The 15,862-nt window shown below is 43.4% G+C and overlaps 1 protein-coding gene and 1 long non-coding RNA gene across 3 annotated transcripts in view; one reads left to right on the top strand and one right to left on the bottom strand.

The window, feature by feature from the left end:
• Window positions 1–1,709: 1,709 nt before the first annotated feature.
• On the bottom strand, window positions 1,710–12,293 carry LOC310695193. The gene is made up of 3 exons (XR_014519973.1): window positions 10,213–12,293; window positions 7,765–10,119; window positions 1,710–7,550 (listed from the first exon to the last, which is right to left on the bottom strand). It is a non-coding gene; the product is annotated as an uncharacterized lncRNA (long non-coding RNA).
• The window catches only part of BMAL1 (basic helix-loop-helix ARNT like 1), a 44,792-nt gene continuing 34,058 nt past the window's right edge, over window positions 5,129–15,862 (top strand). The window contains exon 1 of one of the 2 annotated variants that reach the window (XM_083477660.1): window positions 5,129–5,292. The gene's annotated coding sequence lies outside the window, so the exon portion shown is untranslated. The remainder of the gene's footprint in view (window positions 5,293–15,862) is intronic. The other variant, XM_083477659.1, reaches the window with a different exon arrangement.

The raw sequence follows: 15,862 nt of genomic DNA, 5'->3' as shown, positions 1-15,862 counted from the left end.
AACCACTGCCATAATTGGATCCCTTCAGATACCCTGTTTCCTAGGGATCCTTAATTGTCTGCACAAGGTGGGTGGCATAAAAATGCTTTAACTAAACATTTGAAAGTTAGTACAGAAGGTTGTTCCATTAGAACAGCAGTATGTAGGAGTATGTTTAGAAGTTGTGCACGTGCAACAGGTATTCTGTGCATTAAAGAGCACTGTGCAACTTATGGGATTCCCAAAGTTCACCGTAAGTCAATGGCCATTGAGAGGAAAGATGTCAGAAGCATTTATCAGGATTGTGTTTTAGGAGGAAGAATCTAAGAAAATAATCAAGATGAGTCAAGTAAGAAAGGCAGAGTGGTGAAGCAAGAAGAGCCAGTGGAGCCAAGGGATCAAAACCATGAAGTCAGACCATAAGGAAGACAATGTGGACAGGGAGATATGGGCAGGAGCCTAGGTGGAGCACAGCCCAGGAGAACTGAATATGAAATTAGGCAACAGTCATTGCTGGAGTGAAACTGGAAGGTACTTTGGTGTAAGAACAGAAGCACATAATGCAGGCGGCCACCCTGGTCCTTGTGTCTGGGAAGGCAGGGAGAAGAAGAGTGCATGAAAACATAGTGAAACAAACAGGACAGTGGTATAAATATAATCTTGTACTTGGGGACATTGATTACAATTAATGGAGAACTAATGCCTTATAGAAGTATCTGAGAATCTTATCAAGAGTTATGCAGCCTTGTTTAACAACAAATTTATTGAGCATAATGATTATTTGGGGTTGTAGTAGATAGCTCAATGAAGACATCAATTCAGTGTGCTTGCAGCTGTGAAGAAGACAAATCCCATGCTAGGGATCACTAGGAAAGGAATTTAAAATAAAACTATCAACATTGTAATGCCATTATGCATTATCTATGGTGCAACTGCATTTGAAATACAGTGTACAGTACCGGTCGTCTCAATTGGAAATGCTTCTGAATACAAATTGCTGGAAACCACAAGAGGGAAGAGGGCTCTTGTGCTCAGGTCCTGCTTGCAGGATTTCTGCAGGCATCTGCTTGGCCACTGTGAATACAGGGGGCTGGACTTGATGGACCCCTGGCCTGATCCAGCAGGATCTTCTTATGGTGTTGTCATTGGTGACTGAGGGCTTTGACAACATTTCAATTGAGAGGTCAAGTTCCTTAATTATAAGGGTGAGTTCACACAAGTTAAAAGCAAAAGTTTTGGATTTATGCCACTCTGGGGGGGAATATGCAACAGGGAACACTTAGATAAATTTTACTACAGCACTTGACTCACAAAACTGCCAACTTCATGTCCTCTCTTCCCTTTAGAGAAGTTTTTCACATCTCTGTCCTTCATCCATTTTGGGCTACAACTCCCATCAGTCCCTCCCCCACCCACATGACTGATGGGAGTTGTAGTCCAAAACAGCTGGCGGGCTCCAGGTTGAAAAGACGGCCAGCATTCATCATAAGCAAGTTATTCACTTTGATTCTGCCGCTGCTACGCTAAAAGGAAACTACAGTTTTAAGGAGACATCACCAGGAGCTTGAAATGCCAGTCAGCAGATTGGCTGATAAGATTAAGTTGCATTGATTGTTTACTGCTGGGCCTATGTTGGGCCCACAATGGCTACCATCTGAATTATGGATAGATGGGAAGAGTCAGCCACAATGTTGTAACTAGTGTTATGCAAAATAGGTTTTATAGTAAAATAACTTTTGAAAAGGCTGTAGTTTATTTCTTGAGCATGCACACAATACATTATCCGGCTTTCCTGGTTTTCCAGGATGAATGACTGTGCTGCTTGTGCAGTTAAGATCAAGTTCAAAAGGACTGTTCAGCACTCTTAGGGAACTCCCTTCTTGACTAGTTTGATTCACAAATACAGATGAATAATGTTCCTGGAATGTTTCCCTAAGTACTTCCTGTCCTCCTTCATAAAAGCACAATAAATATAGGGTGCTCCCATGTTGTGTATTTACCAATTATCAGGCATACACCCTTGGGTGGAATGATATATGTTTTCATGGGTGCAGTTTAGAACACCAAGGGCACAATCCAGGCATTTGAACCATTTCAAATCCCATTCATCTCAACTCTCAATAGGAGTGTTAATAGTTAGCGCTTTCATTATAAGTGCTTAAGTTCCGCTGAATCCATATTGCTAGTTGCTTCTGTTCTCTACACCAATATTTCCCAAATTGTGGTCCGTTAGCTCCATTCAGATGGTTCACAGCATGTCTGTAGATTTGTTGTTGAATATGGGAGATAGCACATCCATCACATAAAATGGTTTAATTTGAATTTTTGTTGCTTTTTATATATTGTATTTTATTGTATTACACTTTGAATTGTAAGAAATAGAAAAAATAAAAACATAATTAAAAAGCATACAGCCTTGTGCAGTCTGCTACAATTACTACAACAGGTAGAAAAATCGTTAAGTTGGTCCTCCAAGACCCTAGGCATTTTTCAGGTGGTCCATGGAGGCAGGGGAGTTTGGAAGACACTGGAAACACATGGGGGTGGTTTGGGGAGCAGATTGCACAAATGGAGGGGAACGAAGGGGCATGGGCATGGGGCAAAAGTGAAAATTAGTGCAAAATGGGACTGCAGAGAGAGAAGCGGCTTCATAAATGGGGTTGGGAAGCTGAAAACTGATCTTAGTAGTTGCACAGAGTGGGAAGGGGAATCTCTAGATTAATAGCCTATGCAGAGCTTGTCTGAAGCCTGGGGAAGGAGTCTTGCTCTTGCCATGACAGCCAAAGTTCAGCAGGGCCCTGGTGCCCACTGCCTATGGTCAGCTTAGCCCTCTGAGGCCCAGGGCAAGTGTACCCTGCTTCTCCCCACAGGCTTGGTAAAGGGGGGCGTGGAGCAAATAGGGGTGCAGCTACTGGTATAAAATATGCACAATTTAAGTGCATAGAGCAGTAATGTGTTTGTTATGCTGATGTTCCTATGTGCCTTGTGAAACTCTGAAATACTTCAGTGGCAGTTTAATGTTATGGCATGTGAAGATGGCGAGGATGGGCAGCATCCCTGGCAGCATGATGTCATTGCTATGGCATTACAGCAGTGCTTCTATGGCACTTTGCGGAGGTTGATGTTACCATGGCAACTACAGAGTTGAAGCTGTGGCAGTATGAGGGGGTGGTCACAGTAGGGATGAGAGAAGTTACTATTGTAGCAGCACACAATGATTTTTGTAGGAATCTTGCAGCATATTGTTGTGATGTAGTCTGAGATACGCTGCAGTGGAATTGTGGGGGACAAAAATGGCAGGACAGATAGAAACTGAAGAACAGCAGGATACTACACTCAGCTTAAATGGTAGAAAAAAGTAAAAGGCTTGGGAAAAGGAAAAAAAAAAGTATTTTCCTGACACTGAAATAGCAGGAATGGAGGCAACAGATGAACTCCTCTGGGGAGTACGATCCAAACACTGGAAGCCACAACTGGAAAGGCTCTATTTCAAGGTGTCACACATTAAACTAAGAACGTGGGACACCTGGAGAAAGGTCTCAACTAAAGATTTCAGCGAATGAAGGTATTGAAAGTATCCAGTAGGCATCTGTGCAGGGTTTTAAAAATAAGCAAAAACACTTGGATTTGAGTTTAGAAAGTAACTGAGAACCAGTGGAGATATTTCATCAGATATATGATCCCTTAACTCAGCTTCTGTTAGCAGTATAGCAGCTGTAAATGTAATCCTACTAATAGTGAACCTTTAGTTTGTAAGCTTGATGGCAGCGACTGTCTTTTATATCACTGACATGCAAGCTGCTTCTGGCTAACAGGAAGATAAAAATAGTTATAAAAATAATCAAAAAATACAATCAAGGGCCAAGAGAACTGATGGGTTAGTCCCTTTCCCACCACCCTGGAGCTGTTCAACACCCATCCGTCCTGAGAGAAGGCAGAAGAGGGGAGGAAGCCCAGGCCAGAGAGCTTGTGCCACCAGCTCCTGAAGGGGGACCATCGGTTGATCTGAAAACTCAGTTCTGAATTTTGCACCATTCGTCGGTTTTAGTGTTTCACAACTGTAAGTCGCCTTGGCGAAATAAAGAAAGAAAAGGAACCATGCAAAGAATGTAAACAAATGACTAAATTAAGGAGCATGCATTGTGGCAGAAGTCGCAATGCATCTGTTCGGTCTCTTATGGCACCGCAAAGAAGTTCGTGTGGGCGTTTGCCGCAATAAGCCGTCCTCTGGAATTTGTCGAGATGGAAACAGAGGGCGATGGATGGGGACGTTTTCACAGCGCACGTCGGGAGAGGCAAAGGGTCCTGGATGCGGAGTTGCACAAGGCAGCGCAAAGGAGGGTTTTCGCGATCAGCAAATTATTATTATTCCATGGGGGTATTCCGTGTTCATAACATTAACTTGTGCCGGCGATCCCTCAGGCGGAGCGGGAAGCCAATAACGCTTCAGCACCAGAAGCAGGATCTGCCCGAGATCAGCGGAGGCTGCTCGGGTGAACTGACTGGCACTGAGTGGCGGGCAACCTTGGCCACCGTTTGGCACAGGCGCGAGAGCGCGCCGAGAGCGGGAAGCCGCGCACCATTCCCGGGGGAGGGGAGGCCTCCCCGCGAGGAGCGAAAACGCGCAGAGGCAGCGAAATCCCTGAGAAGAAAAACAAGACTCCGCTGTCTCCGCCCCGCTCTGACGACAGCGCTGTGACGACAGCGACGCTCGCGCGCGCGCAGGAAAGGCTGGAGCCCGCGCTCGGCGCTACAGCAGGGAGACATCCGGGTCCCACCCGTCCCAAACAGTCACTTACGCAACCGTTAAGAGGAGCAACAACAGGCCGCGCGGGGGGGGGGGGAGCCTTGCTCCTCCTCCTCTTCTCCTCCGCTCTCCCTCCCCGCTCCCTCGCTTCCCCGCCGCCTCACAAGTTACAGCCCTTTAAACAGGCGGGAGGAACGAGAGCGTTGATCCCCTTTCCCGACGCGTTTCTCTCTTCTGCCGACGCCGCCGGTTGGACGGCCGGGGCGGAGGGCGGGACCGCGAAGCCTCTCTCGGCTGCCCATTGGGCGTCGTGCCCGCGTAGCTTTGTCCCGCGATTGGTCGGGAGGCGGGCCGGGGCTTGGTGCGGGGGGAGAAGCCATTGGCTGGAAAGTAGGTTAGTGGTGCGACGTTCAGTGGCAAGCCAGGCGGAAAGTAGGTCAGGTATAGGGGGCTGCTCGCGCCGGGCGTCGCTTGTGTTGCCATCCCGCGCGCCGTTGTGGGGGCTGCGCACTGTCACCCCCACGCACCTCCCCCCCCCCGCTCGCCGCCGCCGCCCTTCTGAAACGGTGAGGAACGGGACCGGGGGAGCGCTTCCCTTCCGCAGTCAGGCTGGGGAGGAGGGCAGAGATGGAGGTGGCGAGGGAGGGGAGCGGGAGAGCTGGTGGAGGAGATTCCTGCTCGGTGACTTCAGTGCGGGGAAGCGGGGGATCCCTGCCGGCGAAATGCGGAGCCCCTCTCGACTCCTGTCAGGTGTGGGGAGAGGTGGCTCTCCTTCGGGCTGCGCTGCTGCCCTCTGCGTGTTGCCCGTGGGTGGGTGGGAGTGCGCGGAAAGCGCGGGTCTGGGTGCATGGGTGAAATCTGTCTCACGCATACCAGGGCGCTTATGCCCGAGACTTTTCCGGGGGGGGGGCGGGTTGCCCAACAGATTAAACGCATCTACTACTCTGGATGAGGACTTGAGGTAGTTTTCCTCCTCGGGGCCTCCGGGTCGGTGCACTGGAGAGGGAGAAGGGGGCTCGCATGCACACGCGGGGAAATTACCCCCTTTCCCTGTGTTTCTTGGGCTTATTTCTGGGATATTTGCTAAGGAGCGATAAGGAAACGGGATTAGATTGTCTTCCTCTGGACCAGAGAACAGGGAGCGGAGTATGTTTACCTAGGGCTGTCCTATTAACAAAACAACAGAAAACCTATATACATGCAGTGTTACTTGGGTGGTATTCTGGACAGAGGTTTTTTCAAACAAAAATTCAGTGGACAGGGTGGGAATGGTACTGGCATTGTAAATCCACAGCCCATCCTCTTATTATTATTTTAGAAACAAAGTTGTGGTCAACTGAGCAACTAGTAAGGCCTTAGTAACTGACCTTAATTTTAAAATATAACTCATGCAAACTTAGTAAGAGGCAAAACTTGGGAGACAAAAGATGAATGGGCCTTGTGTTTCTGGGAGGATAAAGCTGACTTGCAGTGGGATTTACTCCCTGCAAATTATACATAAGATCACGATCTTATTTCCTTTTCCTGGGTTCTGGTTCTTTTAGTGGAGATGCCATATGTATTTCTTAATACACTGTTTTTTGGTTCAGATTTATGACCAAGGCAAATAATTATGTGTTGGGTAAAATGATTTGTCCTGCTCATAAATCTGAACTGGATACTATGATTGTTCAATAAAGATAGCATTTGTGTCTTCTTTCTTGCTCTTATTGAGTTTGTATCCATCAAGCATATTACACTCTTAAAAACCTTGTCTTTTGTATCATTTTAACCAATACCAAAATCACTCTCTTGCTACAATGTTGCTGCCCATCTTAATGCATGGTGATATATTTGTCAGGTGGCCCCTGAACATAGGAGGATTTACTCAAACTCACTCTTAAGTAAAGTTTGAATAGACCCTGGTGTAAAATAGCAAAATCTCTGATGTATTGTAATTTTGTCAAGAAAAAGTACCAAAAGAGGACATTAAAATGCTTTAACGGGAAAAAGGCAAATAGTTTTGTAAGTGCTTGGTGAGTTAACTTCGTAGTTATTAATGAAGTTTCCAAAGCTCACTTGTAGGGCATTTGCTTGGCATGCAGAATCTCCAAGTAGGGCTGGGAATGTCACCAGTCTGAAACCTTGGAAACCCACTCCGAGTCAGTATAGAGGATACTGAGCTGGATTGACCAATGATTTGATTCAGTAAAAGACAGCTTCCTAGATAAGAGTGATGTTTAAGAGCATAATCCACTCTTCATCGGGGTGGATAACTGGTGGCCTTCCAGATGTTGCTTGACTGTAACTACCATCATCCTTGACCATGCTGGCTGAGGCTGATCAAGTTGTATTCCAGAGGTTCTCTACCCCTGTTCTACATGTTATTTGTAAGTCCTACTGTGTCCAGTGGAGCTTACTCAAAGTGTATTTAGGATTGCAGCCTATATATTCATGTATGATAACCTGTTGACTGAAAACCATCTAGTGTATGCGCCACCATGCAATAGGAGTATGTTGCATTGTTCACATTATCTCTGCTGGGAGATTCTGTGCCTATTAAATTGAGTCAGTAGTGGATATATTGGCCATTTGCGTAACCTTCAGTGGCTATGTTAATTTAGTTTCCCTGTTTTCCTGAGCAAAGTGAGCTCCTTGATTCCAGACTTTGATCAAAATCAAGATTTGTGTTGTGCTGATTGCTTATTCCAGCAATTAGAGCAATCAGAAGAGATATGGAAGGTGCTTACAAGTTGTTCAGATGAGGCAGAGGCGAATTTAGGGCAATACAACTGGTTCTGCCACATTGGGTACCAAGCCTAGGGGGTGCCATAGGATGTCACTACTATGAAATAAAAATAAAAAATTCCTTCCAGTAGCACCTTAAAGACCAACTAAGTTAGTTCTTGGTATGAGCTTTCGTGTGCATGCACACTTCTTCAGATGCACACGAAAGCTCATACCAAGAACTAACTTAGTTGGTCTTTAAGGTGCTACTGGAAGGAATTTTTTATTTTGACTATGGCAGACCAACACGGCTACCTATCTACTACTGGTACTATGAAATAGTGAATTAAGCAGACTGGAAGGTGAGAAGGAGTGGTACCGAATTTTGACCATGCACAGGGCACTGCTGAAATTAAAAAGACCAAAGTCCACCCCTAGATGAGGCATATTATCAGTCCATTTGTCCTTAGATGAAAGAGAACCAGAGAGGCAATGTATGGACTAAGAATCAATTTCTTACAAGATTAAATGCACTTGTGAAAGCTTATGTGTTCTGGATATAGTATGATGCATGTGTAAGCCCACAGGGTATATGTAGTTCTGCTTGATACATTGAAACTTGTTGAGGCTGCAATTCTAACCATACTTAAATTGAGCCACACTGAGGTCCAAGGAAGTTCTTCAGTGGTAATTACATCTGAATAAGTATGGTTAGAATGGTAGCCTCACCTGGGATTAAGAGATTTCTAAGCATTTTATAAAGTTCACTTTAGTGTTGTACTTGCATTGGTCCCAATGCAGTGCCATTAATATGACATCCTGAGTTCATGTAATAGATGTGGGCTGGTGGAATTCCCTTGCTGCTGTTCAGAATATTTATATTTGTAAACAAGGCAAGATGACAGCTCTAGTTCTGGCTTTGCACCATGGGAAGTCCACATCAAGCATGCACATAATACTGTAATTGTAGTTCTATGTGCACTTACTTGCTGCATTGAACTTTGTGGGACTTTAATTTATGAGTAAAAATGCGTAGGCTGTTGTAAAAATCAAATTTGAGTTAATATTTTTAAAATGCATGGTGGGGAAAGGGGGTAGGAGTTACTGCTTTAAACAAAAGAAACAAACTAGTGCTGCATCAGCCCTCTAGTGCTTTAGCAGCATAGAAAGGAACACACAGCCACCAAGGGTCTGCATCTCCAAAAATAGCATGGATATGGGTCAGGAGCCATGGTCTTGTCACTTAATGCCACAGGCACTATCCAGTGAGTGCTCACCATGTTCTAAACCATGTTTCAAGAGTACCAGTGAGTGTGCTTGCTTAGAGGAGGATCACTTCCCCAGCAACAAAAATATTTTGAGTACTAAAAAAATCACAAACAGAAATATTACCTTGAGCATAGTTCCCATGCAACAAATTAGTCACACATACATTTTGCTGTAAATTGATCACCTAAGAGATTACTGAGTGCATTGAAACCAACGGAAATGACTTCCAAGAAAGTGTGTTCAGAACTAGGTTGTCAATGAAAGAGGATAATTCTAATACTTCAGATAAACTGTTACTTGATGTAGCTGTAATGGTCTAAAAATAAATTGTTTTATTTGGTTTGAGAACCTACCCAGTAGTAAACTCCAAATTGATAGCCATAAATGATGCCCTTAAATTAAACAGAGTAGAGAAGGTAAAAATACTACAGTTAAAAATGCTGCATTTATAAAACTCTTCATGCTTTCTGCATGCTTAACCACAGTTTCTAGGTGACAACCCAAACAGAAAATGCTACAGTCTTTTTTGAAATAATGGCTTTGGGAAGGCTAGAGTTCTGTAGTGTGGGGCATTCTAGAACTGGAGTATATCCTGTTACTGCCTTGCATGGTCTTTTTTCAACTTTCGAGACCATGTGGGAAGAGCCAGATATGTAAGGACCAAAGCATGAAAGTCATATTTATTTGAACCAAGTACAGAATTGGAAGCCTAATGGTGTGTTTCACTAGGTGTCCATAAAATTGATCTTGTGCCTTACAAGTTGTTGTTGAATACACACACACACACACAGAGAGAGAGAGAGAGAGAGAGAGAGAGAGTGAGAGAGAGTTAGTTGGTATCCTCATAGGGAGTTTATTGAGCCTTCCCACCCGCTTCCTCCTTACTGAACTCCATGTGCTCTACAACAGACCCGACCATTGCCATGAATGTGAGGCCCTTTGGTGCTAGAGAGGAGCAGATCTCTTGATAACTTCATGGGAAATGTTATTCAAGGCACCTCTCAAATGTACATAAGTATATTTCTGGTATTAAAAGAGCCAGAAAGTTTTCATGTGGGTAAGGGTCCAAATCAAGAAAGTGAGGAAGAAACAGTCAGTGCTTTAGAATAGTATTTATATTACTTCACAATGCATTTTACCAACTCCCAGGGTAAACAAATAACCAATTGTGTCTTGTAAGTGATAGAAAAGTGTTACAAGCCACATTTAGTAAGTTTACATGTTTTGCCTTTTTGATTTTGTTGGAAAGCAGAAAGCAATAGAATACACTTATCTAGATTTTTGGTAGTGCATACTAACTTGATAGAAATTAAGCCCATTGGCTATAAAGGTATGCTGTGGTAATTCTAATAAATTCTTTGAATAGACAATATGGGCAATATTTATTCTGTACTCAAATTTTAGAGTTTGACCTACTTCTGTATAATTTAGGTGGCCACAAGTTCTGTAAAATTATCATTTTTTGAGTCAAACATTCTGGAAGGTATTGAACATTAAATTTAAGAGCTTACATTTATGTAACAATACTTACAGGGTGTGAAAGGTACCTTCTACCTTTTTACAGGGTATGTATGTAGATTGGAAACACTGCTTCTGCCATGCTCCACTAACAACCACAATGTCATTGGCTATTGTAAAGATGCAACCTTTGTTCCCCTTACCAGAACTTCACTGGTAAGCCTATCCTACTGCATAATAGTTTTACAAGGTACATTTAAAGCATCTTCCAGCCTAGGTTAGTGACTTGATCCTTTTTCCTGCAAAAGGATAGGAAAGTACCCTCCTACTGAGATAAATGGAAAAATCCAGCAATTTCCTCCATTTCCTTCCATTGATTTGTGTGGGTATATTTTTAATGTGGTTATATTGCCACTGATGTTTACCTTCTTTTTCTTTGCAGAATGCCTGCAGCTCATTTTTTCATCATCCCCACCACACACACATTGTTATGAGTTCCAGCAGTTCTCCCCACAGCTCTCTTAAGATGTGAGTTGATGCTGGTTTGTGTTTCATCTCATTCTCACCAAGTTGGGGGGGGACCACCCCAGGTTGGCAACATATTAGCTTGGTGCACATGAACTTGCAGAGAAGTTACGGCAAATGCTGTTTGACTACTAAGTCATTCTTCAAGGTTAAGATACACTTTTGGGGTTACTTGTTTGGAGATGGAAGGTGTGCTGGTTAAACAAAAAGACTTGCCTTGCTTGTTAACTGACTTTAAGTCAACGTTCAGTGGAGTAATTTTTCTTAGTAATTTTTCACCTCTTACTAAATGTACACAGAACAATGGGAGAATGGATAGCACAGAAATGAGCACATGTGTTGCAAGTGGAAAACCACAGAGACAATTTCTGGCATTTATCTCTGGTTGTAGGGATGGAAAAGACTTGTGCTTGAGAACTTAAAGACTTATCAGCTAGTCAGCATAGACACATGGATTTGGATTGGTAAAGGTTTGGTATAAGGCAGACTCATTTATTCAGTGAGAGAATCTCTGTATGGTCCCTATTTCATTTTTCTAACCTGTTTTTCATTTTTTCCAACTACTTCTAATGTAGCATACACTTGGCAATAAAAAATATTCAATATATGTATTCTTCTCTTTGGAACTTTGTTATACTTAAACAGTTTATAATGGAAAAGGAAAACCCTTTGATATCTAATAATTGAGTCTCAATAACGTGATACCTAGGATCCCTAAAAGCAGAGCAAAAATGTTTGTGACCTTTTCTGTAAACCTGAAGGAGAACGTCATCCCCTTTGCGCTGCTTTGGGCAACGAGTAATACCTAAAATGAGCTTTGAACTCTTTTAACACTGTCAGACTCTTGGCTGTCCTCCAACAGTGAAGCAACTAACATGAAGAGCAGTAAAACTTGTTGATAAATTATCCCTCCTTCCTGCTTTGTTCTTATAAATAAGCCAGTGTGTAATTCTGAGTTAATTGTGTCCGGAAAGATCATTTTAGGAGAAAAAGGAGACACTTCCAGGTCATCTTTTCTCACCTATGATGGCAATGAGTATTAGTTGGCACCCACGAACTTGGTAACCTTTTCAGCCTCCTGCTATTTGAGAAGTTTGGTATTAAGAGACTCAACAGCCAAGAGATGTTTCCAAGTCAGCTGCAGGAGCTGGAACAGCTTGTGATGTTGGTGTGATGCCACACTGTAGTGTTGGGTTAATTTCTAGTAGGAATGGTGCCAGTGGGCTACTCCTACAGCAAACAATATTGCCTGTGAATGGCATATCCAAGTCTAAAGATCTTGTAACTCCATTCACAACTCACTGAAGCTTATTCACACTCTAGTATACACATTAACAACCTAATCCTGTGTGTGAATACTGAAAAGAAAATCCTATTGATTTCAGTGATACCCTCAGGTAATTTTGCAGTCTTACTTGGAGGGTGAGGATTATTGATAGCATTGGAACTTGCTTTCTAATCAGTGCTTAGGTTACCAATCTTAGGTTCCAGTCCTGGGTACTTTTAATATATTGATGTGATTGATTGATTTAAAAGCATTTCTAGACTGCATCATATTTTTAAAGTTCCCTAAGTGGTATATGAAAACAGTATAAAAACAAAACAAAAACCCCCAATATAATAAAACCGAATCAGGTAAACACAGGAATTTAATAGCACAATCCAACCTTGTGTATAAATGAAAGCCTGAGCAAAAAGATATGCCTTCACAAAACATCTGAAGCAACTAATATATGGCAGGGGGAAGAGCATTCCATAGTTCAGGGGCAACAGCAGAAAATGCCCATTTTCTGGTCACTGCCCTGTGATAGTCTGTTGGGTATAATTTCCCTAGGTGATATAAGTGATTACAGGTCTATATAGGGCAGCCGGTCAGGTTACTTGGTCCCAAGCTGTTTAGAGCTTTATATGTTAGTAGCAATATCTTGGTACATGGCTGGTAGCTGTTCTATCCCTCAGTGCTGTAATATTTATGTGTTCAGGTGCTCCACTCAGCAACCTGGCTGCAGCTTTTAAACCAGTCTTGAGGGAAGCCCCACACAGAGCACAATTCAGTAGTCCCATCACAAGGTTATCAATGCAAGGATCATGGTGGTCTAGCTTTCCCTTTCCAGGAAAGGGCGTAGTTGGCATACCAAGCTAAGTTAATAATAGGCTACTCTTGCCACAGGGGTTACCTGGGCCTCCAGGGACAGATTAATCTAGGATCACTCCCAAACTATGTACCTGTTTCTTCAGGAGAGAGCAACTTCATTCAGTGCTGGCAAACTCCTCACCTCCCAGATGTGGGAACTGCTCACCCACAGAGTCTCCACCTTACCAGGACTCATTCTTTGATAGCTGGCCCTCACTTAACACACCACGGCATCCAGGCAGTGGATAGGTATAGCCTCTACTGATTCAGATATAACAGAAAAATAGAACTGGATGTCAGCAGCATAGCAGTTATTTATTCTACTTAATGGTACCGTAATACTAGGCTAGACCTTTTTTATTGAAAAACATCATTATTGCTGGATAATAATTCTGAATCATTAGCATTAAAATGGTTTGCTTTTGCCTTCTGGAATCTTCAGGCATTATCCGAGATGTTTCTGAAAGCAGGTTTGCTCTGCCTATATCACTGTCTACAATTATTTTTCCTTTTAATGTTTGCTGGTAAGCCTATATTGCTTACCATTTAAACATGGATTCTTACCAAAGCCCACTAAACCTGCAGCCCTGCTTGTATTCTTAGGGCAAGATCCAACATTGCACTAGCAGACCTTCCCCTTCCTCTTTTCCCCCCATGCCTTCAATGTGCTCCAGAGGTTTTGACAACTCCTGAAGCAAATTTTAGGGGCATGCATGGTGGGGGAAGGAGAAGAAGGGCCAGTCCTATCTGCACAGGTGAAGAGCCATAATACAAGTGGGCAGCCAATATTTCATATCACCCTTATTATTCTCTCCACTCTATAAACCCAAGTTTGACTTGGGTATAGCTGTTCTGCATTTTGGCAAACACAATCGTATTGTGCCCTCTGTCTGGAGCAAACTTTTATTTTCCTTTTTATACCCATGAAAAATAAGGTCGAGACAATGGCATGGAACCGAAACAGCACTAAATATGCATGGGTTATGTGCTGCCTTCTGATCCTCTGGTGAAGGATTGCAAGTTGATCTCTGTCAGAATCCCTGAGAAATTGTTATCCATAAGTTCTCAAGTACTTCACAATCTGAAGACCCAGTTTGGCATCAAGTAATGGACTAGTTGCAGCCTGAGTTACAAACTGACTTGAGATATCAGAAGGCAGCCTTCCCAGCCTGTTGGCCTACAGCTTCCATTGTCCCTGACCATTGGCCATGCTGGCTGGGAATAGTGGCAGTTGTAGTCCAAAACATCTGAAGGGTTGTCCTAAAACAACATTCCACACACTGCTTCCTCCTGGGAATTAAATCAGTTTACTCTCATTGATTTGAGCGGGACTAATCTAGATGTTGCTTGGATTTGTATCCAGTTGGGTTTACTGCATAGGAAGCCTGTTTAGGATTGAAGCCTAAATTTATACAGCTAGGAGAATTAAACTTTTTAGAGTTTTTTGTTTGTTTTGCACAGAGCGCGCATCTGTAATATTTTTTATTTTACTTGTCACATAATTGATTTGGTGACATTTGTTCCACATAAGCAGTACTGTCAGTTCCCATATGTTCTTGGCATAGTGCATTTTAAATTGGTTCATGTAAGCACTCATGTTTCAGTAAGTGAAGGGTAGTTAATAACTTCATAAGGGCGGGGGTAGACTTTAGTTTCAAAAAGAAAATCTGGAAACTACATTTAACCTCATTCTCTGCTGCAGCCTGTCAATCTGATTTCTGAATTGTCTAGTGCATCTTTGCCTTAGTTAATTTGCTTAGTGGAGAGGTTGGGATCTAAGATGGCAGCTCCAGTCCTTCTCTCCCCCCCCCCCATTTCCCTCTCTTTCTCTTTTTCTGTTTCCCCATGTGGAGAGCCCTACGGGCATCTGATGGCTCATTGATGAAGAAGTTTTAGATTAGATGGCTTGATCCCATAAGACAGTGCCTGTATTTTTAGGCAGTACCAATGGATCTGTGCAGGTTTCATTTTGCAAATCATAGAAACCCAAACCAAGTTGCAACATTAACATATACTGTATGCAGCCCCTGATGTTTGAAACTCCTCTGTTTGGAAAGGGCCAGCGGTAGAGCACCAGCTTTGCACAGTACAATTCCTGGGATGGCCAGGATAAGGGAGCAAGTGAGGCGAAGGGGAAGTCCTCTGCTGTAATGGTTTTAGGGGTTGCTCGTGCGTAAGCAGGTGCCTATCTCCCCGGCTGGGTGCAAACACCTGGCTGGGTTGCCAAAGTGAACCTTTTCTGTCCGGACAGCCACTCACCCGTGGCTGACTCAATCGCTGGCAGAATCCGTGAGTGGGCGTTTCTTAAACTTCTTCCAGCAAAGAAGCTCTTTGACGCCTAGTCTCCTCCTACTCTCTCTGCGCGAAAGCCTTCTGCGCAAGGAGGGCGTGGGCAGCGGAGGACCCCTACTCTCCCCGCTGGTCCCAAGCAAGGAGTCATGGGACCGCCTCGCCACTTCCCCCACCAGCCCCCCTTCTCCACTGGTGCTACGCTGATTCTCTTCCCCAGAAGATGGGCTGCTCCTCCCGATCCCTGGATGCTCTCTGGAATCCCTCTGGCTTTCGCTCTCCCCCTCCAGTACTGATGGCAGTTCCCTGACATCTGCCTTTGGAGATCTGTTTCCAATCAGAGCAGATCATATTGGATTAGGTGATGCAACTGTCTGATTTGGTATAGAGCAGTATTTTCCATTATAATTACCTATTTGGGTAAAGGGTGTATAAAATTGATAGCTTATTTTTTTAAAAAAAAACAAAAACACACACTGTAATTCGAGGTAGGGTCATCTAGATAGCAAGCTTGAAAATTTATTTTTGGTATTGCCTGAAGTTGAAGGGTGTTGTTTTTTTTTTAAATCATCGCAATGGCATGAATAATATCCACTGCCAAGTGGTGACTTGCCACAGTAGGTTTAGAAGTGTCCCGACAGCAACTGCTGACATTATGAGACTTACTCACATTTCTGCATAGGATCTAGAATCTAAGGAACAGTTGAAAATTCTCCTTATGCTGTAGACAGCTACTACAGTAGGTGGTTGCCCAT

Source organism: Podarcis liolepis, assembly GCF_965112155.1.
Source record: "Podarcis liolepis genome assembly, chromosome: 1".
Lineage (NCBI taxonomy): Eukaryota > Metazoa > Chordata > Lepidosauria > Squamata > Lacertidae > Podarcis > Podarcis liolepis.
This window is presented reverse-complemented; position numbering and strand designations above follow the sequence as displayed.